This window comes from Thermobia domestica, chromosome 3 (assembly GCF_964235325.1).
Source record: "Thermobia domestica chromosome 3, izTheDome1.hap1.1, whole genome shotgun sequence".
Taxonomy (NCBI): Eukaryota; Metazoa; Arthropoda; class Insecta; order Zygentoma; family Lepismatidae; genus Thermobia; species Thermobia domestica.
In genome coordinates, this window is record NC_137456.1 from 215,423,793 (window position 1) to 215,451,791 (window position 27,999).

Genomic DNA, 27,999 nt, shown 5'->3' on the forward strand with positions numbered 1-27,999 from the left:
TTTATTAGTTTCTGATCCTCAAAGATAAGACATTTTCTCAATTGTACTTAGGTTGGAATCTATTTTATTTATGTCTGACGTATTAATTGATGTTTCCCAAATCATATTACTGAAAATCATGCTTTTAACACCATTTTCTAGAAATGTGTGTTTTGTCGACATTTTGCAAAGTTGACTATGTATATTTGTTTTGTTGAAAATGAAATTAAATGAAATCTTTCAGTTTAACGTCTCACGATTATGCCCTTTAGGCTAAGGAAGACGGGTGATTAACGTTAGTAAATAATGATGGAAGAATTGCTGGAATGAGATTGTGGGAGGAAACGGGAGTAACTCGAGGAAATCCACGGGCACAATGTTGTCCACCACAAACTTACTTGGCCGTTAATTGAACCAGGGACCACGTGCACCAGAGGTAAGGCACATCTCTGGGGCCACGTACACCAGGGACCACGTGCACCACATCTACCGCCAAGCCAGCGTGCCCCTCTATACTGTTTTATTCAGATTATTTATTTATTTATTTATTTATTTGCCATCAACACAACAGGCATAAGTTCAATTATAGTGTTGGTGTATTACATAATACATTTACAACAGTTTTTTTAAACATAGAGTTCATATTGTAGATGTCAATTTCTTTGTGTTTGATACATATTTTGTTATAAGTAGAACACATTCTCCAAATTGGTGATTTCAATAATACGTTGGTCCTTGCTTTTTTGCAATAAAACAGACCAGAGTTATTAGCACGAGTTTTAAGTGTCGGGACATGAAAATTTAATGTTGATATGAGATCCGTACAATTAAATTCGTTTTGCACTATTTTATGGAGAAAAATCGAATCTGTCACATTTCGCCTTTGTTCAAGTGTATAAAATATTCATGATAATTTTATAGCTATCTGGCGGAGAGAAATGCAATTTATCGTTGCAGTTATTAAGTTAGGAAAAACAGTGAAACCTTTACTAACGGACACCTCTATAAAGCGGACATCTCCCGTAACGCATATATTTTGTAATCCCCAAACACTGTAACAGGAAAAAAAACATATTGCCAAACCCGTCTAAAGCGGACAGTCTCTAGTACGGACATGGACAGTCTTTTCTGTCTTTTATAGGTATTATTTACCTCCGTAATAGGACACTTTCTCTAGAAACAAGTTGAAAAGTACAGTAAAAATACATTTATAGTAATTCATACATGTGTCACCAAGGGAGCATTGTGACAACATTTTGCCTCCTCATTCTCTGCTCAGCAACCCAGACGAAGTGTCTCTGTTTAACAACACTCTTGTCCTTTGTTTATATTCCACTCCCACTCAACTGTTTTAGACACAAAGGTGATTGACAGTTGCCCGCCGTTTGGGATGACACGTCATTCTATTGTCCCGCTGGAATCCCTAACCAAGCAGAAGTCAATGTTGGTATTTTTTGCCCGCGGGTACGCGTATTGTCTCAAAAAAGACATTACTGGACTGTAATTAACCCACAGATTAAAGTAACATACTAAGAACGTAGTAACTAGTAATAAGTGTAAAGTGCAAACCATAACATTTTATTTCCATGTTGTGCCTCGAACATAGAGTATTAGATGGCGAATGATAATGCAGGTACAGTAACACTTTAGTAATATTCGTAAATACATGATTCAAACAATTTTTTACTAATTGCATATTACAATGTTTACTAATTTACGTAAGAAAATATTGAAACCTCTCTAAGGCGGGCACCTCTCTATAGCGGACATTTTTTTATTCCCCACGGCTGTCCGCTTTAGAGAGGTTTCACTGTATATGAAAATACATGGTCTATCTAATTACTTTATACTTGCTTTCTTATGTCTAAACTGTGAAGCTCACCTTGTAATCTATGTGCTTAAACTGAATCATACGATACTTTTAGAAGCTACTAATATCATTTGAAGAAATTGTTCCTAATTGTAAAAGCATTTTGTTATATTTATCGAGAATATATTCATGTTGACACTCGTGCTGAAACTATACCAAAGCACCAAGTTTTAAGAAAGATACACGTACATGCAAATCTATCTCTCGTATATTAATTATTTGTATATTAATTATTTTTGATACAATATGAGAATAGATTATATTTTTCTTTTTTAATACTCCTTTTTCTAAGTTATTGTAAGTAATCTTTCAATACTAAAGCAAAACAAAGCACTTGTAAATTATTTTGCTGCGAATGAAGAATATGACACTATCAATGATATTCTAATCTTGAAAATGTTAAGTGGCCCGCATGAGGGTCGAACCCACGACCTTCGCGTTATCAGCACGACGCTCTAACCAACTGAACTAACGGGCCACAATGTAGAAAGTCTATATCAGGTCTTATTATCGAGACAGCTGGCAAAATGCCGAGACTAGTTTTCGTGACACAGATTGCAAGCACGTGAAACGTCTGGGCAGTCAAAATCCATTCATTTCTCCTCGAAAGAAGAGGTAAATAATGTAAAGAGGTAGACAAAGTGCTGACATGGTAATTTCTAACAATTGTGAAAGAAATCATATCCTCACTTTTTCTTTTTAATATTTACAAGTAGCAAGAGCATCATTATTTACCCCAAACCCTGCGTAAAGAATTAGCATCCTATCCTTTTACGACTAAAGAATGAAATGAATATGAAGACTGAAAAAGATTGTTTTTTTTTTTTATATATGTTCTTTGTCAGCAACGAGACTGTATATAACGAGATCTAAAGTTGAAAGTGGGATCTTAATCAACGCTCTTCTACTGGAATACAACCCGGGACCATTAGACAAACGAAGAGGACTAATATGAGAAATGTTTATTGGAATTGTATTGAATACATTTATAATTATGCATCTTGTTTGGTCAATTTGACATTAAACTTGAGCACACATGGTAATATAATTTCGGACTTGTTTGTAAATTGAATTGGTGAGTGGAAGAAGAACATTCTTTTAAAAAAAAGAAAAGAAAAAAAGAAAAAGAAAGTATTCCATGATAGTGATTTCTGTATAACTAAATATCCAATCTCGTTACGTTTTTGGTATTTTGCGAAATAGAAGGTATTAACATATGCTACAGACGTCCAAACAAATATTTTTGTATAAGCAACGGTATTTCCGGTAAGATACTTTGTTTTTCGTTTTTCAAAAGTGAAGTGTTACGGAATGTTCTCATTTTTCCATTCACTGATTTGTTCTCCAATTTCATTAGTTTGCAGGCTGTTTGTAATTAGCTCTCAAAGTGAGAGAATCGTTTTAGAATATATGTGTAGTGTTGTTTTCCGAAATCTTATTCGGATAAAGTCAGGGGGTAAAAGTGAGAGGGAACGCGGGGGACGTCATTACCCCATTTCCAGAAAATATAGCGTCCCTCCACTTCCTAAAAATTACAATAGTTAAAAATAGGCGTGACGTTATCCGTTCCCCTATCTTCTCAGACCCATTTTTACCCTTGGATAAAGTGTATATTAATTTTCTTTTTTATCCTTAGTCAAAATTTCCATATCTTTGTAGTTTTTCTTCTCTACATTTTTTTTTATTATTTGGTCTGTATATGTTAACTGTGATCTTGCTTTTGGGTATTTCTACTTCACTCATTCCCTCCATAACCAATCATATGACTGTGCCGTGTCAAGAAGTGTGCCAAATCATTCTATTTTCCCTTTTCCGCGTAGTCTTTAGTGTGTTCCTATTTTCTCCTGTCATTTCCAACACTCTTTCGTTACCTCATCTCATTTTTAATGTTCTTCTATACCACCATATTTTGAAGGTTTACATTCTCCTCTTTTCTTCTCTTAGATTACATACTTCTCATCCATATAATACCACATTACATGTACATTCTTTCGTCAGCCTTTTCTCCAATTTTGTGTCGATATTTCAAATCAACAACTGTTGTTTTTCTTCTAATGCCTTCTTTGTCTGAGCTATTTTGGATTTAACATCTTATTTGCATCTATTATCACTTCTACTCCCTAAGTGACAGAATTCTTACATCTCTTCCATCAGGTGATCATCTATTCTGGTTTTGATTTTTCTTGTACTTTCTTTTCTTGCACATCACTTTTATTATTATCTACTTATTTGCTCTTTTTGATCTTCATATATATAATTCATTTGAATTAAATTTTATTTTAAATTTAGACATGAACCGCGTCTGAAAATCTTCTCTGGCTTAAATGCAGAGGTCATTTTCATACTCTGCTATGTTGCATTTGAGAAATAATCATCTTAGAAAGTAATCTAATTTGGTATTTTAATAACCTTCTCAAAATTCCTCTCTTGCACCTTCTGATAAGAAACCAGAGTCTTTCCAGAGGTAAAATAGTTAATCTAACAATCTTCATATATTGATATTAGATTGTGCCGTGTTCAAAGAAAATTATCTATATATTGCAGAAGTCATCGTTAAGTTTTTAATTTATCGGGATAATATATCGTCGCATGAGAACTAGAGAAACGTAACTCCGTTTTCGTAGGTTTACAGGTGAGAGGACGAAAATGTTATTTTCTGAGAAAGATATGTTTTTAATAAGATGGTAATTGAGCTATATTACAACAGATGATCGACAAGGGGAACAGATGGCGTTACGTTCCATTTATACCAAGTGGAGCTTTCAAAATTATGTCCAAACATGAAGAAAACGAAAACCGCATTTTTGAAGTTACCTTTCTCTGGTTCCCATGCGACGATATACAGGCTGCAATCCAGTACCTCCATTAACTGCGACCTGTCTATATACATTTCTTCATATGGGGATTCCTATAATAGAATTGTACACAATAATTTAATGTTCTAGTGGTTCCGTTAAGGAAACGGCTGATTTTATATTGTACTTTATCCGTCGTAGTCTGTAGTGTCCTGTGTGATTTGAGAAGGAAGAAATTTGTTGACAAGCGATGAAGTGTTTCAGATTCGATTTATTAATACTAGACCATTTTCCGTTTTACAACCTGTCTGGCTGTGATATCACCAGGAATCAACTTGAGAGGCTTGGATTGTGTCTCAAGAGCAAACAGATCTATCGAAAAACAAAATTCATATTTAAAATCATCATGCTCAATATATTCGCTATTTTCAATGTCGCGATCTCTCTGTTTATGGTGTTACCAGGATTCTTTTCCTACAGACGGATCAACTTCCTGTGTTTAAATGACGGAAAAAAGTTTTCGATAAACGGATTCAATATCTTCAGTTTACTCGGTCGTTCTCGTTTTCAAACTTCTGCCTATCAGTGAGATGTATAAGAGTTGACTTCTATCATACGTCGACACCTCTTTGAAATCACCTTGGTTACTCTTCACCTTTTATTATGATTATAATTATTAGGATCATGCAGTGGGACTATTTAAGAATGAACTGTTAGTACGTCCGACCGTTACTCCGCACGAGAACTCTTAAACGAAAGATAATTTTATAGTCCTACTTTTTGCAGTAGTTAGCTAGAGCGATTATCTCAGCCAAATTCTTTAATAAAGTTAATCTGTTACCGGTATCGTCTTAGCAGGTAATGCGGACTATCTATATCCCATATTTGTGAGTGATTTGTTTATTTTATTTTATTTTATTTTATTTATTTATTTATTTATTTATTGCAATAGACAGGTAGAGTGACTATTTTGGCCGAATTCGTTAATGGGTGATCGTGGAAGTGACAACATTCCATAGTGTGGTGTTAAAGAGTGAAAATTTCACAGTTTACACTGCTCAGACATGTTTACATTAATCTACAAATACATCCACATACATCCACAAATATACTAGTACACACTTTCATTTTATTAATTTTTTTCACTATTCCTAAATTTTTCACCCTAACAATCTGGTATTGCCCTGAAACTCGTTCTGACTTAGACAATTATACATACCTATTGTGAATATCTTATTATTTTTCTGATTCTAACATTTTCTGTACCTAACTATGACCTCTCAGAATTATACTTTTACTTTTTTAAAATTATTCTAACATACAATTCAGATATTAAGACTTGAAAGTCGGCTAACAAATGCAAATGTCGACGTCCGCCATTTGTAAATTTTTTATACATTATCTTAAGTAAATATTTCAATTCTTACATTGATAATTCAATCATAACGAATTTTTAGCACACTTGGCTTATATCTGGTGAATCTAATTTATAAACATCGATACTGGTAAAGAACACAAGACAAGAGTTCGTTAATGCAGTAAATATGTGGTAATGAGTAACGGTGAATTAAACGGTGCCTATCCACAGTATATCCCATACGTGTAAGTTTCGTGTGATTCTCTTTACAGTTTTAGCAGAGTTTATTTCTTTATGGTATTTACAGTTTGATTACTAGTGATCAGCGCAAGAGTCTTGGTCTTGCAGTTTTTGCAAGAGTCCTGCATGCAAGACCAAGACCAAGACCAGGAATCCCGATGCAAGACCAAAACCAAGAGCAAGGATTGCAAGACCAAGACCAAGACCAAGACCAAGACCAAGATCATACCTGCAAGATCAAAACCAAGACCAAGACTCTTGCGCAAATGTCTTGCACAAGTACCGGTACTAATTGAATTTTCTTATAGAATGTAGAAAAGAACGAGAAAAATCATTACATCTTTTACTTGAATTTCTTGGCTTCAGTAAAAATGCCGCTGAAGTGAATATGTTTCCAGTAGTTTATGCAATCAGTGTTAGTCGATCTGCCCTTGTAGTATACGCGTATAGCTACAGTATGTCGTTTTCTGAATTGGTTGTTCGCGTTTTCTGTAGATATTGCTTGATGCTCGTTTTCAAGCCACACAGGTGTCATCTTGCGCCATGTGAGCTCTTTTGGTAGGCAAACACCGTGTGCGTGGGTTTTCTCGGGATTTTTCTGTTTTCTCCTACTTTCTTCATTCCATCATTTCAGTTATTTCTCATCATCACCGTCTCCCTAAGCCTTGGTGGGACGTCATTTCATTTCAAAGCATATTAGTGGTATTCTTCTTCCAAAACTAAAGAGAAATGTAGTATTGAACATCGGTGATTCCGTACACCATAGGTGCCGACTACATGGGTCCGGGACTCAAGCATCCGTTGGAAAGTTTTTAGAAATAACATTTTTATGACATTGACAAAAACTTAGTGCATGTGACCTCTAGCTTGACTTCATGGTCGGATGCTTATATGTTGAATAATTGTTTATCAATATAACTTTTAGCCTCCTTAGGTATTCGGCACATCGAAGATTAAGCGATATAACATTATACTAAAACAACAAATCTACATTATAAAATTGAAAGTAACTATGTTTGTGACTCATATTCTCTTGATCCATCTGACCGATCTCGATCAAATTTATAACATATATGAGGTTTGGGCCTTGGAGTATTTTCATCATTTCACTTTGACAGTAAAACTTAGGGGTGGAGAAGAAGGGGGAGCTATCAAATAATAAATAAAACTTAATAACTCTTCAACCAAACGACCAATCTCGATCAAATTTTTAACATAGATGAGATGGTTCCTATCATATCACTTTGACGGTGCAGTTTAGGGGACGGTGAGGGGAGAGATATTTTAAAATGATCGAAAATGACCGATATTAGAGTGGAATCTATAGTTTTGGGGGTCGCTGAGGTAAACAGTGATACTTCCGATGCTGCTTAAATCCAAATTCAGCCTCGTAGCTTGACGGAGGGACGAATACTAGTGTCGAATCCATAGTGTTCGAGGACACTGAGTTGAATACTGACACTTCCGATGCCGTTTACGACCAAATTCAGCCTCGTGCCTTGGGGGAGAGGGATATATATATAGAAATGATAAAAAAATGACCAAATATTAATGTCGAAACCATTGTTTTCGGGGTCGCTAAGGTGAACAATGATACTTTCGATCCCGTTTAAATGCAAATTCAACACCTCAACATTTGGGGAGGGGGAGGAAGGAGATATATAAAAATTATCGAAAATGACCATTATCAATGTCGAAACCATGGTTTTCAAGGCCATTGAGAAGAACAGCGACACTTTCAATGCCATGTCTCGGAACATGGAGGAGGATGAGATATATAAATTTATTGAAAATGACCGATATTATTGCCAAATCCATAGTTTTGGGGGTCTCTGAGATGAACAGTGACACTTCTGATGCCATTTAAATCCAAATTCAGTCGAGCAACTTGGAAAGGGGGAGGGGAGAGAAATATAAATATAATCAAAAATGACCGATATCACAGAGCGCTTTAGTAATAGTAAAAAGTGATTGACTAATGAAACATATTATTATTATTATTATTATTATTATTATTATTATTCTTTTACCCAACGAAGTGGGAATTGATGGTAGTAATCCATATTCATAAATGTGACTGATTTTGTACAGTTATTTCAAATAACTTGGAGTTTGATGCCGTTATTTTGTATTTCTAATATAGGTATATATAAATTGAGTTTACACAAAAGACAGACAGTTGAGTCGTTTTCAGTTTTCATTCAGATTATTCTAAAATATTAAGAGGTTTGATTATAATCATTATTATTTTATTTTTTTCTCTTTTATGGTCAATATTGCTAAACATATAATCATCATCATCATAGCTATACTGCCATTATTGGCAGGTTATTTGCTACAATTCAGAAGCTTCGATGTACGGTGGCCCTCAGCTAGTCTCTTCGCATTGACATAGCAATTTTCTGTTTTAATACCTTCCTTTAACTACAGTCTCCTTCGCTCCCTCCCTCTCTTTCCTTCCACCATACCCTCTAGCACGTCCCTCATAATACAGTTCCTCCTCAGCCAATATCCCAACCAGTTCCTCTTCCTCCTCTTAACAATATCTAAAATTCTTCTTTTTCCCCTATTGCTTACTATTTCTAACACCTTCTCATTCGTTTTCCGTTCAACACAGTTAATTCTCTCCTTGTTTCTTCATGCCCACGTTTCGAAAGCCTACAATTTTTTCATCGCTTGTGCGTAATGTCCAAGTTTCTGCCCCATAGAGTACATATTGGAATCAGTAAAACCAATCTCAACATTTAATTGGAAGTTTGTTTAATATAAGGATTAGCTAACCGTAGTTGAAAAGAAAAATCTGACGCCTTTAGAGTGTAAAAGTAATTTTGCAATTCGTGGTATTTCAATAATTTGTTCCGTCTTGATTTTCTTTCATGCGTCTCAGGGGTAGCCTCCCCAGTTTGGAAACCAGTGGAGTGTTGGATTTGTTAAAAAATATAAAAAGATTACTAAACGTTGTGATTTATCTTATAAGTAGGGAAGTGTAGTCATTCATTAAAAAAAGAAAGGTGTTTTGTTGTACACTATCATCATACTTACACAAGGGTTACATTTAGAAACATACATTGTACTTTCGTTACTATTGGCGCATTGTTAAATTTATTATCTATCCCTTATTTCCAGAGTAAAATTTACCTATGAAAAGCATAAGATTTCTTAAAAGCAAAACTTGCAAGACTCTTGCAAGCAAGACCAAGACCAAGACCAAGACCAGGACCAAGGGTTCCAGTGCAAGACCAAGACCAAGGCTGGATGTGCAAGACCAAGACCAAGACCAAGACCAAGACCACTCCGGTCTTGGTGTTGGTGTTGGTGTTGGTCTTGGTCTTGCATTTGCTCATAACTATTGATTACTAGCATATATATCCAACTGTTGCCCATATTTACACATCATTTCTGGCCACAGACTAAATACAACTTTCTTACAAGGCTGTCTATAATCTTTATTATAAATTAATTAGAAATGTTACAGTAGTCTGAAGAAGGAAGTGATATACTTCCGAAACTGTAACATTTCTAATTAATTTATAATAAAGATTATAGACAGCCTTGTAAGAAAGTTGTATTTAGTTTGTGTTTAAGATGGGCACAAGGCCTTTTTATAATAATATCATTTCTGGTTGATTTTCTCATCTCTTTTTGGATCAAAAGATCTAATATATTCCAGGCAAAAAAAATCTTATAGGCCTTATGTCTGGAGAACTACATATAGTGTAGCAAAACCCAAACTATCACTTAACTCAGTATGATGTGCTTATTCCGTAAAAAAATAAATAAATAAATAAATAAATAAAATAAAAAAAGCGAAAACTTAATTTAGGGGCTGTTCAAAAATTTTGTGACCCCTGGTCCGAACTCTATATTGGCCAAGATCGCAATCTTCCGATCCATTTTTGGATCATTCCTAAAATTATTGTTTAATATTTTACTCACTTTTCTGTGATTGTGCTTGATTATACACTTTATTACTATTCACCATTGTTTGTGTTAGTTTATGGTTTCTATCTTCCTTGCAAAGGTAATAAGGAAATTTCATAGCTAAACTAAAATATAGTAAAATATATAAGATCAAATATTGCATAACTGAAGAGACAGCGTAGCCGTCTGCGGGAAAGTTAAGGGGAAAACTATTCTTCTGTAATAAGTAATTTTCTCATTTTATTCTTAGTCCAATCTTCTTTTTGTGCACTGTATAAAGATCGTCTAATTTCTGAGTATATTAGCAGTAAATATTTAGTATTCTTCTTCCTCACTCATTCGTCGTTTCCGACTTTTCGTGACCCCATGGACTATATCACGCCATTTGATTCATTCCTGTGCTGCTTCTCGAAGTTTTCTATGTTTAGGTTCGTTACTGCCTGAGTTCCATCAGTCCATCTTCTTTTCTTATTTTTCCTTCAACCATTCCGGTAATCAATGATTTTCCACACTGAGAAAAAAATGTAGGTGGCGTACTTAAAAAGATAGGTTACATGCGTAATTCCTGTAGTTTTTGGACGTAACGTACAGCAGACGTATAACTGAAAACGCATGTTTTATAATACTTTCTGTATAAGTGTTCCATCTATACGTTCTCTCCGTATGAAATAATGTAGGCGGTCAGGATCTCACATACAAATGGACGTATATAACATATAGCTGACGAAGGTAACATAAGTATATGCATGTGATATACGGAAAACTGTTAGATGTCAGACATCCTGCAACGGCATGATGTAACACCTAAGGGCAGTGCCTATGTAGCAGACGGATAACGTATGCTCCGTACTGATTTCTACAGTAAGCAAGAGGATACCGTATATTTGTACAATATACCGCTGTCCGGAGAACGGATTTTTCTCTGTGCAGTGAATTATGTCTTCTCATTATGCATTATATGACCAAAGGAAGACAATTTTAACTTCATATATTTTGTTGTTCAGAGTGCAGTCAGATTTTACTTCCTCCAGTATTGATTTGTTTGTCCTCTTTGCAGTTCATGGCACTCTAAGCACCCTTCTCCAAGCATCACAATTTAAAAGGAGACATTTTTGTTTGTTTGTTTGTTTATCTGCCTTTTTCAATGTCCAGCTTTCCGATCTATATAGTACTACTTGACTAACCATAGCACCTTGACTATACTAATCTTCATCTCTACGTTGATGTCTCGGCTTCTAATGACTTTGCTCAGGGTTATCCCCCCAAGAAATAAACGTCTTTTAATTTGCTGGCTACAGTCTTCATCTCCTAAGATGATCGAAACCAGGAAGATAAAATTGGTTACTAACTCCATTTCTTCTCTCTGTACTTCCAGATTGGGTTGTTACGACCTTGGTCTTCTTCGTTTTGAAGCCATGATGATTTTGATATTTTAGTAGAAGAAAAAAAAATAGAACTCCATGGAAACTGTACGTTGCGCATACCGAAAATCCACAAGAAAATATTAACTGTTTGTGTACACGGGTAGATAATGTTTGATTACACAGTAAATTCTGTATTACAAACTAACTTCGATAGCTAATCACGTTATATAGTGTGTACTCTTTACTACTTTTTAGACCATTTTTAATGTGTATCTTTCAAGGACTTTGATCCACTTGTGTTATCTTCCTTATTGACATATGCATTCATAAATATATAAGAATCATACAGAATCACTTATCTTTCCTCCCTTCCCACTTGTAACTTCTTCCTGTTTTTGTTTTCATTCTGTTTGTTAATATTAAGGCGACGCGCTGGCTGAGATGAGAATATTTTCTCTATAGTGGGAAGGTCGCTCCGTGCAACAAAGGTGTTATTCATGTGTCGCAATCTCAGCATTCCCGCTTTTTCCTGCACCTTTCAAGGTATAACCATTGATTATATTATGCGATGTTGCCATCTGCGATATTCTGAATTTAGTCTTGATTTGACCCTTTTTCTTGCTTATTCTTCAGTGTCGGTGTGTATTGTCCTATATTAATTAGATTTCTGGTGGGAGCTGAAGATTGTCCCAGTGTCATAAGGACAAGAGGGGCTACTTGAAGAAATAATGGGGCGTGGAACACGAAAGAGTTCAAAGAACAAAGATGCCCACTTTGATCGTACTCAACCTCATGCTTAATCATCACTCGGGGGGGAAGGGGGCACGGTCGCTCAGTGTTGCGTGCTGGGATTCCTGGTTCGACCCCCGGCCAAATAAGTTTGTGATGGACAACATCGTTACCATTGGTTTTCCCGGGGTACTCCCTATTTCTCCAACATTCTCATTCCATCAATTCTTCCATCATCATTCACTTGCCTTAATCATCTGTCTTCCTTAGTCTAACAAGCTTAATCGTGGGACGTTAAACTGAAAGATTTCATTTCATTCCATTTTTCATACGCTTACTCGATCACACATACACATCATATCGAACTCACGCTCACGTCACTAGTTACAGAATCTGTTTTATAAGAACATTTTTCAGAACTAAGTCTGACTAAAACATCTGTACTTAAGTCTAAATAAAGAAAAAGTTTCTGAAATATTAGGTATAGAGCTCACACAGTTGATCTTTTCCTATCATACAATTACCAATCATATTCAATTCTTTCTCTTTTTAAAATACTTTCATTATCAGTGTTGTCAAGTCAAAATGGCTAATATGACTGGGTAGCGTAGACAGGAGAGAGTTCAAACCCTCCAGACCAGCAAGAGATTATATTGTATACTTTGTATTATTAAACTAAATTTTCCTATAATAACGGAAGGTTTCTTGTTAGTCATTGTTCTCTGACCCCTCCTAAATTTTAAAAATCTTTTTATAATTCTCTTATTAAATTATCACATTTATTTTCTTCTAAAATATTCTAAAATTAAGAAAATGCCTTTACAACATACAATAGTTATGAGTCCTATGTTCAGTTCGGGACTGGCTATCGTGATTGACGTTCATTTTTTTTTTACATATGGTTAAGTTATGCAACCCTACTTACCTCTTGTGTCACTTTGGTTGCCTAACTACATTATCAATGGAAGTTTTAAATAATCTCATTTTCGCTTTTCTTATTGTACGTAAATGAACAGAATCAATGCTATATAAAGACATGTTCGGTCTATGCTTATAGAATGTCTTTAACTCTTAAAACATGACTATGTAGAGCTTCATTTCATACTTAAAATATAAATGGTATTTGCGTAGCTATTACATTTTGAGTGCAGTTATTACTAATATTATTCATCTTTACATCCACGACCGACGGTAGTTTTCTAATGGTAGCCTTATAATTTTCTCGCTTTGTGAACGGAAGTAGGGCCCAATTAGGAACAATTTTGCGAGGCCCTATGTTTGCAGTCAATTTCCACCAAGACTTGCAGAATCATATATACACATATTATAGACTTTATGTAGCACTGCTAGTTGGTAGGTTAAATAGATGTAAATTATATCTCTATGTATAAAAGATGTCCTAACAGACTTATCGACGCCAGGACAAGTTGTTTTACCTAGAGACTTGACATTTTGACAGTAGATGGGATTTCCTATCTATAGTAGTGAGAATGAAGATGTGTACGGCAATAAAAAAATGTATCTTAAGGAGAATGGGATTATGTGAGGTTATTGTCTTTAATTAGTTAGTTTAGCGTCCCTTTTCAGCACCCAGGTTGTGTGATACACAGACTTACAGTTTAACGTGGAATTCGAGTCACCGTAATGCGACTAAATTTTAAGACTCTCTCACCTGTAAGTGAACCTCTTATTGTCTTTGAGAAAACAATCAAATTTGGAACATGAACGTTTCGCATAAGAATTTTTATTAACGTAGCAATGGCACATATCGGAACCATAGACTTCAACGTTGGACTAATGATTATATTCATATTCAGATCTTCCATCATTGCAGGTAGACAACCTTTTCACCACTGCTGTCTTGCGGGTGCTTTAGAGGCAAAGGAGTTCTTATCTTTTAGAACAAGAATACACAATACACAAAAGTAAGAATATAAGTAATCCCAAGTTGACCACTCAAGGTACTGTATGTAAAAGGTCAGCATACGAAGGTGATAAACACACGGTATTATACAATTCTACGAAGTACATGTTCTTGGACAATTTATAACAAGAGAAGACAAAAAGTAAAACCTTCCCCTCTTGTTTCTCCATTTCCTTTCTTTCTAACTGCTGATGTTAAGAAAACCGAGCTAGTTATAGATAATACTGTGTTTCTAAGTCCAAAGGATTAAGATACAACCTACCAGGTTGCTGTCAATATTAGCGAAGATGCTGATCATTCTTTGTGGGGTTGATCAGTTACATAGGTATTTAATAATAGGAATTTACAACAATGGAACTTTCAAGAAATAATGTACTTTTGACCTTTATGCATCTACAGTCCGTGAGGGAAAATCCATAAGTAAAACAGATCTGAAGCATTGTCATGCTAAACAGTTCTGTTGTTTCACAGAATAGATGCCTCCCTCTAAAATTTGAAGGAGTATAAAATTAAAACTGATTATACCCGAATACAAGCCGAGGGAAGAAAAGAAAATATGTTATATGCCAAACGTACAGCGTAGAGCTTTGCTTATACCGAATAATAAAAATCAATGCCAATTTTCAAAGCCAGTAACTAGTTATTTCTGATCTGATCGGAACGCAATATCCTTGGTGTTGAATTAACACACAAGTAACACACAAAAGTGGTAGTCCCAGTGGCGGATCTAGAAGCTAAAAATTACGTGGGAGCCAGAACCCAGACTATGGTAGATATATCATGAGTATACAATTTTCCATGGATCCTGCAGAAGTTTCCAACTTAACTCTCTCCAGATGGATATTATGGCTACGTTGGATCTGCAACTGTATCTAATGTTTCAAAAAAAATCCAATAAAGAATAAAAGGCAACGCATACTGTAGACTTTCAAAAAATATAAATATTAGCTTCAATTATGTTTGTCACTCAAAAAACTGGGGGGGGGCTAGGCCCCTGGTCCGGGCTAAATCGGCCATTGGGTATTCACTTTGTATTGTTTCAACGCCTCATTTTTTGCTATGTAGATTCAGGGAATAATAATTAGATATGTTCCAATTTAATTTTATAATAAATATAGTGCATAATAGATACAGTTTTATTATTGAAAAATTAAAGTTACAATTTTATACTATATCTACTGTAAACGTAGGCTATCGGAACAGTATTTATTAAGCAAGATATTTGCCTATTCACCGCCATCACTATTGTCTACTTAATTACTTCACTATACAGATACTTAGTCCATCACTTTCACTGCATTATCGTTATTTCAAAATAAGGAATGAGTGTATTTTTAACATCACACGATATGACGATATGTCATAATTTTTGTACGATTGCGAATATAAGACGCATCTTAGTTCTTTCAAACTTCAAATTTGGACAAAATGTGTGGCTATATTTTGGCCATACGGTAATATACAAAATGGAGAGGATTCATGAAGACACGTGTCGTTGGAATCTTTGAGAAGGACAATAGAACGTGGTTCTATCCAACATATTAGCTGTACATATTTAAGCAATTAATTTAAAACAAAAGAAAACTTCACTATAACTTGAGAACACACGCAATTATATTTTCATAAGCATGTTACTCAAGCTTGGCATATTTCCAACTTTCTCAAGGTAAGATATCGAATAATATGTTTAGTTGTTGTTATCTATAGTATTTTCTTCTTTGAATATTGTGTCCAAAAATACTTACATATACTTTTGAATATTTGAAACCAAAATTTTTGTATCACATGTTACATTTAGAATATTGTGTTCATACACAATACGAATTGTCAAAATTGTCAAAGTTGAATACTAATTTGACTTTTCTTTCGTACTTCTTCATTGACTGTCTGTTGTGTTTACATGAAAATTGTTTTACATCACACTTTATGACATTTAGCAATGTCTTTTCAAATTTATTTTATGCAACTTCGTCACAATTAATGTATTTTCCAAATTCATTTTATTCAGTATAAAATATTTTGAATAGATATTAAAACAAATCACTTTCAAATATGTTGCCATAACATCATTTTGAGAATATGGTTGAAAACTATCCTTGTAACAATAATAATAATAATAATAATAATAATAATAATAATAATAATCATCATCATCATCATCATGTAATAATTTTAAAGTAAGCTTTATTTTAATTTTATTTTCGACCATATTCATCGTGTTACGCTTCATTATACAATTTAGCAACGATAGCACTCGCAGATGATTAATGGTAATAATACAAAACAATCCTATATTGTACTTTTGAAAAATTTTCAGAGCAACTTTCCGTTTCCAATCCTGTTAGATACTAACACTACTTAACTACGTACCCTTTCGACACTATTCGCTTAAACCTTCTCAATTCTCAAACTAGTCGTGTATTGACCTACACAAACTAAGAGTGTCTTGCACATTCTGATAAAATCCTGTTTAATACCAGCACATATATAGCATAATTATTTATGTTGTAGTATATCATTTGTACGCAAAATAACCAATGTTCTACATCTGAACGTGATACCTGAGGAATTCATTATAATATGAATATTGTGGCAATTTTGTATGACTGTATTTTCTTAATATGGATGTATTGGTTTTGGTTGTATGTATTATTCTAACCATCTACCATAAAACTTCAGATATTCTGACTTACCATAGTTGTATTGAAACACAACTTTTACCTGATGGAGCTTCTAACTAATTTACTTGTTCATATATTATCGTCTGCAACATCTTCTTATGCTGCTGTTTATTTATAATATTCTACCCAGGTATAGTTTGTAGATTTGAATGCAGTAAATTAGTAATGTATAAAATACACATAAAATAAGATAATATACAACGGCTTTATCATTAGTATTGCAATGTGAAAAATGTATAAGAAATAAGGCAAATGGTTAGGTGTAAAAGCCATTTACTGCCTACATGACAAGAAATATTTGATTCACAAGTACTACCTACATAACACCAGTACTGATCAGGGGTGGAAATAAAATTCCAGAACTAAGAGGACAGTAAGAAGTATTCATTTAGTATAGGTCTAAGCCCTTAGTAGATAGTCTGATCGAGCTACGTCACCAGCACACAAGCTCAAAGGGGTCAGAGTTCAAGGAAACTTTTGTAGATACCGACTAAAATGGTACTATTTAATACAATAAACAACAACCAAACAAAATGAAAATCACCACCCAAGTTTCTTTTTTCTTTTTTTCTTTTTCTTTTTCTTTTTTTCCTTTTTTTCTTTTCTTTTTTTTTTTGCTAATAACCACTGATAACTTTTTTAAAACCAAACATTTCATCTTACTAACAAGTAAACCTTACGTTTGGGTGAATCGAGTTGCTGACTGAGATACATATGAGAAAGTAGTACTAAATGTGGTCAGTATTTCAGTGAAGTTGTAGGTGCGAAGCTCCAGGGGTTTAGGAGATACAGCTACCAGAACATCACATGGAAGTACAGAATAGTCTTCATACAGTTGAAGGTAAAAGCTCTGTAAGACCTCTTGTAACGACAAAAAATGAATAACAAATATATGGGTACATATTAGGACTAGGGGGAAGTCATATAGTAAGGGTATACCTGACGGCGGCCATCTTGAAATCCGCCATTTTGAATTAAGGTTAAGTTTTTAGAATAGGAATACGGTCATGTGATACATGATTTAAGGCGCAAATTTAATCAGAAGAACAATGGTGACGTTAATTTTGATTTACGCGCAATTGGTAAAAAGTTACAGGGAAATTAAATATTGTTGCAGCATATGTATTAGTCCTTTACCCCACCTTGTAAATTTTGTGTTAGTGATAATAATTAAATAAAATGCAGGTGGATAAATATTAGGTCTATGGTAAGAGTTGCCTTAATGGCAGCCGTGTTCCAAACCGCTATTTTGAATCAGACAAAAGTTTTAAACAAAACGCATAACATTGACACCTTATTAATAGCATTTTACCATAAATCCAACGGTATAACCATTTTTGCTCATCAAACAACTAACATTGTAACGCCACAATTGTATTTCTGATTAACTTCTAGCCCGAAGTCATCTATTGCATTAATCTATTCCCATTTAATTTTGTGCTGGTTAATGATAAAGCAAAAATGGTTATACCGTTGGATTTATGGTAAACTTTGCTATTAATAAGGTGTCAATGTTATGCGCTTTTTTTTAGAACTTTTGTCTGATTCAAAATGACGGATTTGAACATGGCTGCCATCAAGGCAACTCTTACCATAGACCTAATATTTATCCACCTGCATTTTATTTAATTATTATCATTAACACAAAATTTACAAGGTAGGGTAAAGGACTAATACATATGCTGCAACAATATTTAATTTCCCTGTAACTTTTTACCGATTGCGCGTAAATCAAAATTAACGTCACCATTGTTCTTCTGATTAAATTTGCGCCTTAAATCATGTATCACATGACCGTATTCCTATTCTAAAAACTTAACCTTAATTCAAAATGGCGGATTTCAAGATGGCCGCCGTCAGGTATACCCTTACTATATGACTTCCCCCTAGTCCTAATATGTACCCATATATTTGTTATTCACCTTTTGTCGTTACAAGAGGTCTTACAGAGCCTTTACCTTCAACTGTATGAAGACTATTCTGTACTTCCATGTGATGTTCTGGTAGCTGTATCTCCTAAATACCTGGAGCTTCGCACCTACAACTTCACTGAAATACTGACCACATTTAGTACTACTTTCTCATATGTGTCTCAGTCAGCAACTCGATTCACCCAAACGTAAGGTTTACTTGTAAGGAGACACCACGTGTTCCCCCTCATTCCCACCCCTGAATTACTAACTATAAAAATTTTGATGTACTACCATGAGCAAAATAAATGACGCGTCTCTTTATTTTGAAGTTTTTTGAAAATATCTCCGTTTTCTTTATATGTTCGAAATTTCGGAAGGTTTCCCCAGCATGACAGGTTAATAACAAACCCGTTTTTAATATTTGTGTTAGATATTAGCTTAAAATAAAGAAATTAGAAGCAAAAAACATTAAATCGACAGAAATCTCGAGAATTACCAACTCTGCTAAAGTGGGAAATTTTCAAGAACACGAGGGAATTCTGCATTTCAACACGAAGCAGCGACATCTATGTCATTGAGAAAAATGTGGATTAAATCTACAAACTAAACTTTTAACGAATATTTCTAGTATGTCTTATTATATGCATTATCTGCAAACTCCAAATATATGAATATATGCTAAGTATTAACATAAAGATAGAGCAAATAGTGGAAATTATCTATGTAAAAGGACGAATTGGTAGGACGATCGTAATGAAATATCGTCTTTACCGGAACAGGCTCAGTTCACGTAAAAAAACAAATAGCTCAGTTAGTTAAAGCAATGAGTCTGTATGCTGAAGGTAGCGGGTTCGATCCCATGGAAGTGCCGTTGTCATTTTTATCTCTACACTACGGTTATTTTATTTATTTTTTTATGTGGGAAAGAATTAAATTGTAACGTATGTGTAAAACTCATGACGATACCAAAAAAAGAAAAAATGCCGTTGTCGCACTTGCATTAGCGTCCCTAATTTTGTTTGCAAACAGTTTCGTAATTATTTCCCCTGTGCTCACTGCTCACCATATGCTCGTTGGCGCATAACGGATGTTTCCCAGTAAATGTTAATTCTAATTTGGAGAATTTTATAAAGTTTCACAATATTTCTCACTAGATACTCTTCTATCTACGTGTTTGGATATTTTGATAACAGATGTCCCTATTAAATGTTTAATTTTCCCTAGATGTTTAATTACGGAAAAGTTTTACAATGCATTTGTATTGAATTGAAATTGTTTTGAATTTACTACATAAGGTAAGTAGACCGAAGGAGGAGAACTCAAGTAATTGATATTCTACATAAAAGCAACCTATTGTAGAATGATGATGCTTCTTACCTTCAGCACATAATCTTTACGTTAGAGAGTCAGACAGAGAAATATCCTGGTTTTTCCTCCTCTATGACCACCCATCTTAAACCTCTACATATCATTGTTCGTCTCACAAAATTTCGGTGCTCCAAAAACATTCAAATAATAATAATAATAATAATAATAATAATAATAATAATAATAATAATAATAATAATAATAATAATAATAATAATAATAATAATAATAATAATAATAATCCTGAATATGCCATCCTTACATAATGTAAGGATATCTTAGTTTCCTAGTTTAAATCTTAAATATCTTAGTTTAAAATGCTTTCTTTAGTACTTATTTGAGCAACCATGTAGGAGGGGGTACGACTTTTTATTTTGCCCCTCTCATTTCAGTACCCTTCCAACAGAAAGTAATTTTTGATAAGCAGTACAGACAAAATGAATAAGAAATATATTTACAGCATCCTCTCCCCTTTCATGATTGGAATATCACGTAATATTTTTTATTCTACGAAAGATGGCCCTGTGCGGTTAGGGGTAGGTAACTAAAAAAATACCTAATATATAGCGCCCCTTGATTGTAATATTACCGCTTCTTTATTTGTACGAGGGAGCCCCTACACAATCAAGGGTGACAAAAAGAATAGGAAGAGTGTCTATTGATTCCAGTGGTGGATCCAGCACGAACTCCTGGGGGAGGGGAGTTGAAGTGAAACATCCTTTTGATGATGTGAAGCTGTCACAAATTACCACTTAACTAAACTAAACAATAGTGGGGGGAACCGGAACCCAGTCAGTTTAAATTGATGTAAAAGTTTAATTTTTGGCTTCATATTAAAAGTTGTGGTTTCAAATGAGAATTTCAGTCCAAGTGGTCAATCATCAAATCTCGTGGGGCTCTTCAGTGTAGGCTAATACGGCCCCCTTATGAGAAAAGGCAAAATTATTAACATGTTTATAACTTTCGAATTTTTCGTCTATTTTAAAGAAATATTTTACTTCGTATTAAAGTGTTGGTTCCAAATGACAAATTCAGTCCGAGTGGACAATGATCAAATCTCCGGGGGGGGACTCTTCAGTATAGGGGCCTACGGCTCCCTTATAAGAAAAGGCAAAAATATGAAAATGCTTATAACTTCCGAATTTTCCGTCTAGTTTAAAGAAATTATTGGCTTCATATTAAAGCCTTGGCTTCAAATGACAATTTCAGTCCGTGTGGACAATGATCAAATCTCGGAGGGCTCTTCGTTGTAGGGGTTTTGGCTTCTTTATGAGACAAGATTCACGTAGTTGATATTGCAAAATTGTTTTGTATATATAAGTGGAAACTTGCACCATTTGGTTAATTTTACCTCTTATGTTTTGCAGATTCATATTCCAAGCAATAGTTACTTCGCAGAGCTAAAAGAAGGCACTTACTAGTTTCATTAAAATGAAATGTCTTTTATGAGAAGTTCTCATGGAGCCGACGAACGAATAGGCACCCAAACGTTGGTTAAGTCGAACGGTTGAAACCCGTTGAGCTCGCTACAATTATTATTATTATTATTATTATTATTATTAATAATAATAATAATAATAATAATAATAATAGATCATTCACCTTTGGTGCATGGGGTCCGTGGCTCGATTCCACTTCAGCGCCAAGTGAAATTTGAGGTGGACAAATACCGTGTGCATGGGTATGTGTTTTCTTGAGATTTTCCATTTTCCTCCCACTTTCTTCATTTCACCATTTCATTCATCATCATTCTCCCTTAGCGTAGGTGCACAATCGACCAACGTTAAACTAGATATTGCAATTTCAATAATAATAATAATAATAATTAATTCAACTGAAAGGACTGTAATTTATGTGTACAGCAATTATCATAAATATGCAACCATTATAAAAACAATGCTTTGAGTAGAAAGATAATCCTTTCCAAGTGTTAACGAATGCGCACGAGATAAGACATGTCTCGAGAAAGAGACAAGACGCGCTTTGTGACATCCAAGATAATACGAGGCAAATGTTTTGGACACGAGATAGCTTGTAAAATGTCTCGTCTTGTCTGGAATGTCTCGAAAACAAAAGTCTAAGTTTTAATATTATCTTTCAAGATCTATTCTCTCAGAAGTAGTTCTCTGCCTTAAAATTAATAACGGCATTTGTGATTTAAAAAAAGATAAACAATGCCTAAAGTTAATAGTTAACTTTTCGAAAAGAAGCTTCATTAAGGGTGAACCTGAAAGATGTCCACAAACTTCGGGAGGTGATTCGTGACATCAAAAGGAGACAAATGGTTCTCTTGCAGTTTTCGAATTCAGCTTCGTTGTCGAGATACAGGGTTGCCAACTGGTCGTGTTTGAGAAACTCACTGAGAATAAATTCAAGTCCAAGAATAAACTACTACTCATATATTTTTCAGGTCAATTGACTTATACCATGTTGTAAGGTCAAATATTTATTTATGAAGTGTGTACAAAATTCGCCAGGGTCTTTTCTGAGAAAATCGTCGAGAAAAAGTCACCTCCAAGAATAAACTACCCCTTGTAAATTTTTCTAAGAGAAATATCTGATACTGCAATATAGGGTTGTTAATTAAATATTGATTAATGAAAAATAAACAAAATTGTTAAAACCATTTTTGAGAAAATAGCGTTTTTCGATTTTCGGCTGTTTGTAAACCACACTTATTTTAGGTGGTAGGAAAAAATGGAAAAGCTCCTGTAAGAATACTAAGTAAACCCTAAGTTTAAAATTTGGTGTAGATAAGTTGAACGGTATGGCCTCTAGGCGAGTGCATATAAAAGTGTGCCGAACGGACGGACCGGAACGACGGGTGTCGAAAAGTCACATTTTCGGTATGTAGACGCCATGAAACATGTAAATCCGTTGAAATCTGAATTTGATATTATTTTCACAATCACTATATTTTCTTCTCTCTTTTGTCGCTCGAAAAAGAAAAGCCTAAGTTTACCACAAAAAGCTAGGGAGTTTCTCAAAAAATATTCAATTACAAAGCCACCGCACTAAACTTTTTCAATTCAATTTCTTAACTGTGTTAGGCCGCAGTTGTTACTGAAGTGTGTATTTGGATAATACGAATAAAATTATCGTATTATTCAAATACATCGAATGTCAGATTATCGAATAAAAAACTTCGATTGAAGAAAATCCACACTACAAAACTAACTCACACTTTGAGCACATTTTCATTGGACATATAATAGACCAATTAATGCAATCATTGTTTATGAAATATGAAAAAAATCAAATGAGTCACTTTGGGAAAGTCGTTCAAAAAGAACACGTCAAGAGTAACCTACCTCTTGTGAATTGTTTCGAACAATGAGTTAAGATATACTTTTGGTTATTAATGAAATATTTATTTGCGAAATTTGAACAAAATCGCCTGTCGTTCGAGAAAATTGTCGGGGAAATAACCTTGACCCCAAAAATAAACTATCCGTTGTAATTGTTTTTCATAGAAATGACTTATACTAAAATATAGGGCTATTAATGAAATACTTATTTATGAATTATCAATAAAATTGTCCGAGTAATTTTTGGGAAAATCGTGAGGGAAAAATAACTCCCCGAATAAACTATCTCTTGAGGATTCTTTCAGGGTAAGCGAGTTATTCCATATTACTAGGTTTTTAATGAAATATTTATTTCTGAGTACGAACAAAATTGCTTGACTCATTTTTGAGAAAACCGTGGAGAAAAAACACCCTCAAGAGTAAACTACCCCTCGCATATTTTTTCAGGACAAACGAGTTTTGCCATATTGTTCGGTTATTAACGAAATATTTATTTTTGAAATATGAATAAACTCTTTTGAGTCATTTTTGAGAAAATCGCCCAGACAACACTCCACCAAGAATAAACTACCCCTCGCATTTTTTTTAGGACAAACGAGTTATGCCATATTGATAAGTTATTAATGAAATCTTTATTTATGAAATATGAACGAAAACATTTGAGTCCATTTTGAGAAAATCACTGAGAAAAAACTCACCCCCTTAGTATAAACTACCCCTTGTAGATTTTTCTCAGATAAATGCCTTATACCACAAAATAGGGTTGCTAATTAAATATTGATTTATAAAAAAAGAAAGAAAACAAGATCGTTAGAGCCAGTTATGAGAAAATATCTTTTTTCTATTTTCATCGTACAGGAAACTACCCTTGTTTTGGGAGTAGGAGGGAAATAAAAAAACTATAGGAAATACTATGAAAATCTTAAACTAAAATTTGGTGCAGATAAGTTGAACGGTATGGCCTCTAGGCGAGTGCACAGAAAAGTGTAGCGAACGGACGGACGAACAGATAGACATGTATCGAAAAATAACTTTTTCGGTGTTAGGGGCTATAATACGTGTAAATTCGTTGAAATCTCAAATTTGATTTTTTTTTCGAACACCATACTTTCTTCTCTCATTTGTCACTTCAAAGTAAAAGGAACTCAGAACTACAGATAAAAGACACCTACTTTTACACATAGACGTTATTTATTGATTTAAAACTGTTTTAGTTTGTGTCATTTCACTTCCAATTGAAAGGTTTTACAATGATTAACGGCATACCAATGACGAGACGGAAGTTTTCAGGAAGTAAATGCATTCAGAAGTCTAGATTGCATTACAGCTATCAGCCTGTTTTTATTTCTGCAATTGTTAACAGCTGTAATTTCGTCCAAACGCTACATGAAATAATTTTTGGTTGACGTCATTGTGTTACCGTACTATTTTAGTATTGTTCTCTTCAGACTTGGTTAAGTTTTGTCTTAACGGTTATACATTTTTTCTTATTTCATCGTTACACATAAGAATAAAATGTTGTGGTGACTGGATAGATTCGAACCTACGAACATTGAGTTTTTATTCTTCAAACAATTTACCAATGGACCAAGCTTTGTCCTCACGTTAACGTACGGTTACAGGGTTTATTACGATTTAAATAAAATGGCTGGCTGTTAGAGTTTCCTGCCCAAATATTTAGATAAAAATTTTCATTGCTTCGTACATTGTTTAGATACACATTTTAGGAGAGTGAATTTTGGTGTATATAATAATTTCATGCCAGATAAAAGCTGGATAAGTTTTAATAACATGTTTTATATGTAGTTCTCAATAATAGACTTGTTGTTCGGGATGACGTTCCAAGGTTTAGCATTGACTAGCAGTTTTTGCTATTAATATCCCTTCTAGCAATATTGGCAGTAGACAAAAGTTAGCCCGTGTTAAAGCTTTTTGCTCCTAATTTAGTTATTTTACTTTATTATTTAACGAATATATTGAAAATTGTCAGAGACACGTATGCAGTAATTTATTTCGGGAGGGGTCCGACTTCAATATTAGGATAAATTATAATAAAATTTTAAAAGATAATCCCCAAAATTAGGCTAAATTTACAGAAAAGTTGGGGTTTCAGAGGGGGTCCGGACTCCCTAGACCCACCCCTAAATGCGTTCATGTTTGTCAGTAACAGTTCCTCATTTTGAAACCCTCAAAAACTTCGGATAGACTATATAAAGGAAAACGAGTTATTTTCGATGAAATATCACTTCAAGGAGACGCGTCAGTTTTATTGCACAGTGTGGTATCCCACGTTCACAATGGCAAGAGTTTCTTTCCCCTGATTCTCTGTCATTGTGCTCTATCGAAAGGTTAGGTTTGTAACATATTACTCCTACGAACAAGCATGACTGGCAGATAGAAATACTGAACACAACTCCAGAGAAATGCATGCTGGAACTTACGTTTATAGCTACGCTTTGGTGATTTGCCCTCAAGGTCAATCGAGTGGTAATTCAGTTCCGTCTCTGTTCTTAAGCCATGTTCGTATTACTTCGAACAGTTTTGATAATGAAAAGCATGCCTCTTAATATAACAGACTTCTTTCGCGTAAGAAATCGAAACTCAGTTGGTCAGAGCAACTAGTCTGTAAGAATTAGGTTGTTAGTTAGTTAGGAGCCCAGTACGAGCAAAGGTTTTTATTACTATTGTTTTTATCTTTTTTATGTGAGGAAAAATCAAATTGTGACATCGCGATATCAAATGTATTTGATTAGGTAGCTTTGTCTTACCTAAACTTTAAACATCAGTAACCGTCGAAATTATTTCACTAACCGATCACTTACTGAACATTTCAAACACGTCAAACCAGTGGCATAACATGAAGGTTAACCTCTCCTCCGCAGTCCTTAGTTATGCGTCCGTACTTTCAAGGGCGGACTAAGGGCCGGGCGACTGCCCGGGGTGCCAGAGAAAGAGGGGCACCAAAACGAGCCTCAAAAAGTAAATTTTACAATGTGCTTTCTACTGACGCTTTTGGTTTATATTCTTGTAAAGTAGTGTCAATTATATGATCTTTTTACATTTCACTATGGAAGAAGAGAGTTTCATAGTACTAAGGGGGCTGTATCGAAAAATTGAGAGATGGCATGTAGAATAAAGAGTGCCGGGAATTAAGTATTGTTTGTTTGTTTGCTTGAGTTTAGCGTTCCACGTTTATGCCTTAATGGGCAAGGGAGATGTGGATACTAATTATAGTGGAATCCAAACCACTTTTATCGTTCAACAGTAATCCACCGGGAATTGGACCCGGTACCACAGAGGGCAGGCGTGCTAGCCACTAGACCAGAGGGGGTGGAGTTGGTATTGTTTATAGCGGGCCATATTCTTTGTGAAGTTTTCCTAGGTAATGGATTTCTTTTTGAAAATGGGTTTAAAACAGGGGCGTCATTTAGGGAGGGCAGGGAGGGGCATTTGCCCCCCTGAGTTTGAGATGTATATAGATTTTATCATTAGAATAGTAGTAAATCAGTGAAAAACGCGAAATTTTACTTATATCAAGAGGTCTTGCCCCCCCCCAAAGCAAAATCTGAAATGACGCTCCTGGTTTAAACTATTAAAAACACTATGATAAAATGTAAAATATAGGCTACTACTAGGGGAAGGGCGCCAAAAAGTCACTTTGCCCGTGTGAAAATTTGGCCTGCTCCGCCCCGGCGTACTTTCTGTATATTTTTTGGCCTTGCAGCTTGTGCGGTCCCCACGCCACATTGTTGCGGGGGCCTATTTACGCCTACCTTTCGAACGTAATTCAATAACTGTTTAAGAAATTCTACCATCAGCGTGGAAACGGGAATATATTTTTCTAATAGTCCCATAGAACTTTCACTCAGAACGCCAGATGCAATTTTTCAGAGTGGGCTCTGGCTCATATTCAGGAATAATAATAATAATAATAATAATAATAATAATAATAATAATAATAATAATAATAATAATAATAATAATAATAATAATAACAATAATAGTAATAATAATAAATATGAATGTCTTTGGAGAGCCGAAATTATGTGACACGAATCATTATAGATAGAGCTTTAAGATGAGTGGTCATAGGGGAGGAAAAACAGGATTTTTCTCTCTCTGACTCTCTAACGTTAAGATTATGTGCTGAAGGTAAGAAGCATCATCATTCTACAATAGGTTGCTTTTACGTAGAATATCTATTACTTGAGCTCTCCTCCTTCGGGCAACTTTGCTTATGTAGTAAATTCAAAACAATTTCAATTTAAGACAAATATTTATAGAGAAAATTAAACATTTAATAGGGAAATCTGTTATCAAAATATCCAAACTTTTTTTTTTTTTTTTGGTATCGTCATGAGTTTTACACATATGTTACATTTTGATTCTTTCCCAAATAAAAAATAAATAAAATAACCTTAGTGATAAAAATGACAACAGTACTTCCACGGGATTCGAACCCGCTACCTTCGGTATACAAACTCGTTGCTTTATCTAACTGAGCTATTTGCTTTCTTACGTAAGCTGAACCTGTTCTACAGTAAAGACGA

At 34.5% G+C, this 27,999-nt stretch overlaps 1 long non-coding RNA gene and 1 other non-coding gene across 2 annotated transcripts in view; both read right to left on the reverse strand.

The window, feature by feature from the left end:
• Positions 1-27,999, reverse strand: part of LOC145681579 (uncharacterized) — a 498,825-nt gene that overhangs the window by 36,058 nt on the left and 434,768 nt on the right. The gene's annotated exons all lie outside the window — the stretch shown is intronic.
• Positions 2,254-2,327, reverse strand: TRNAI-GAU (transfer RNA isoleucine (anticodon GAU)). Its single transcript has one exon. It is a non-coding gene; the product is annotated as a tRNA-Ile (tRNA).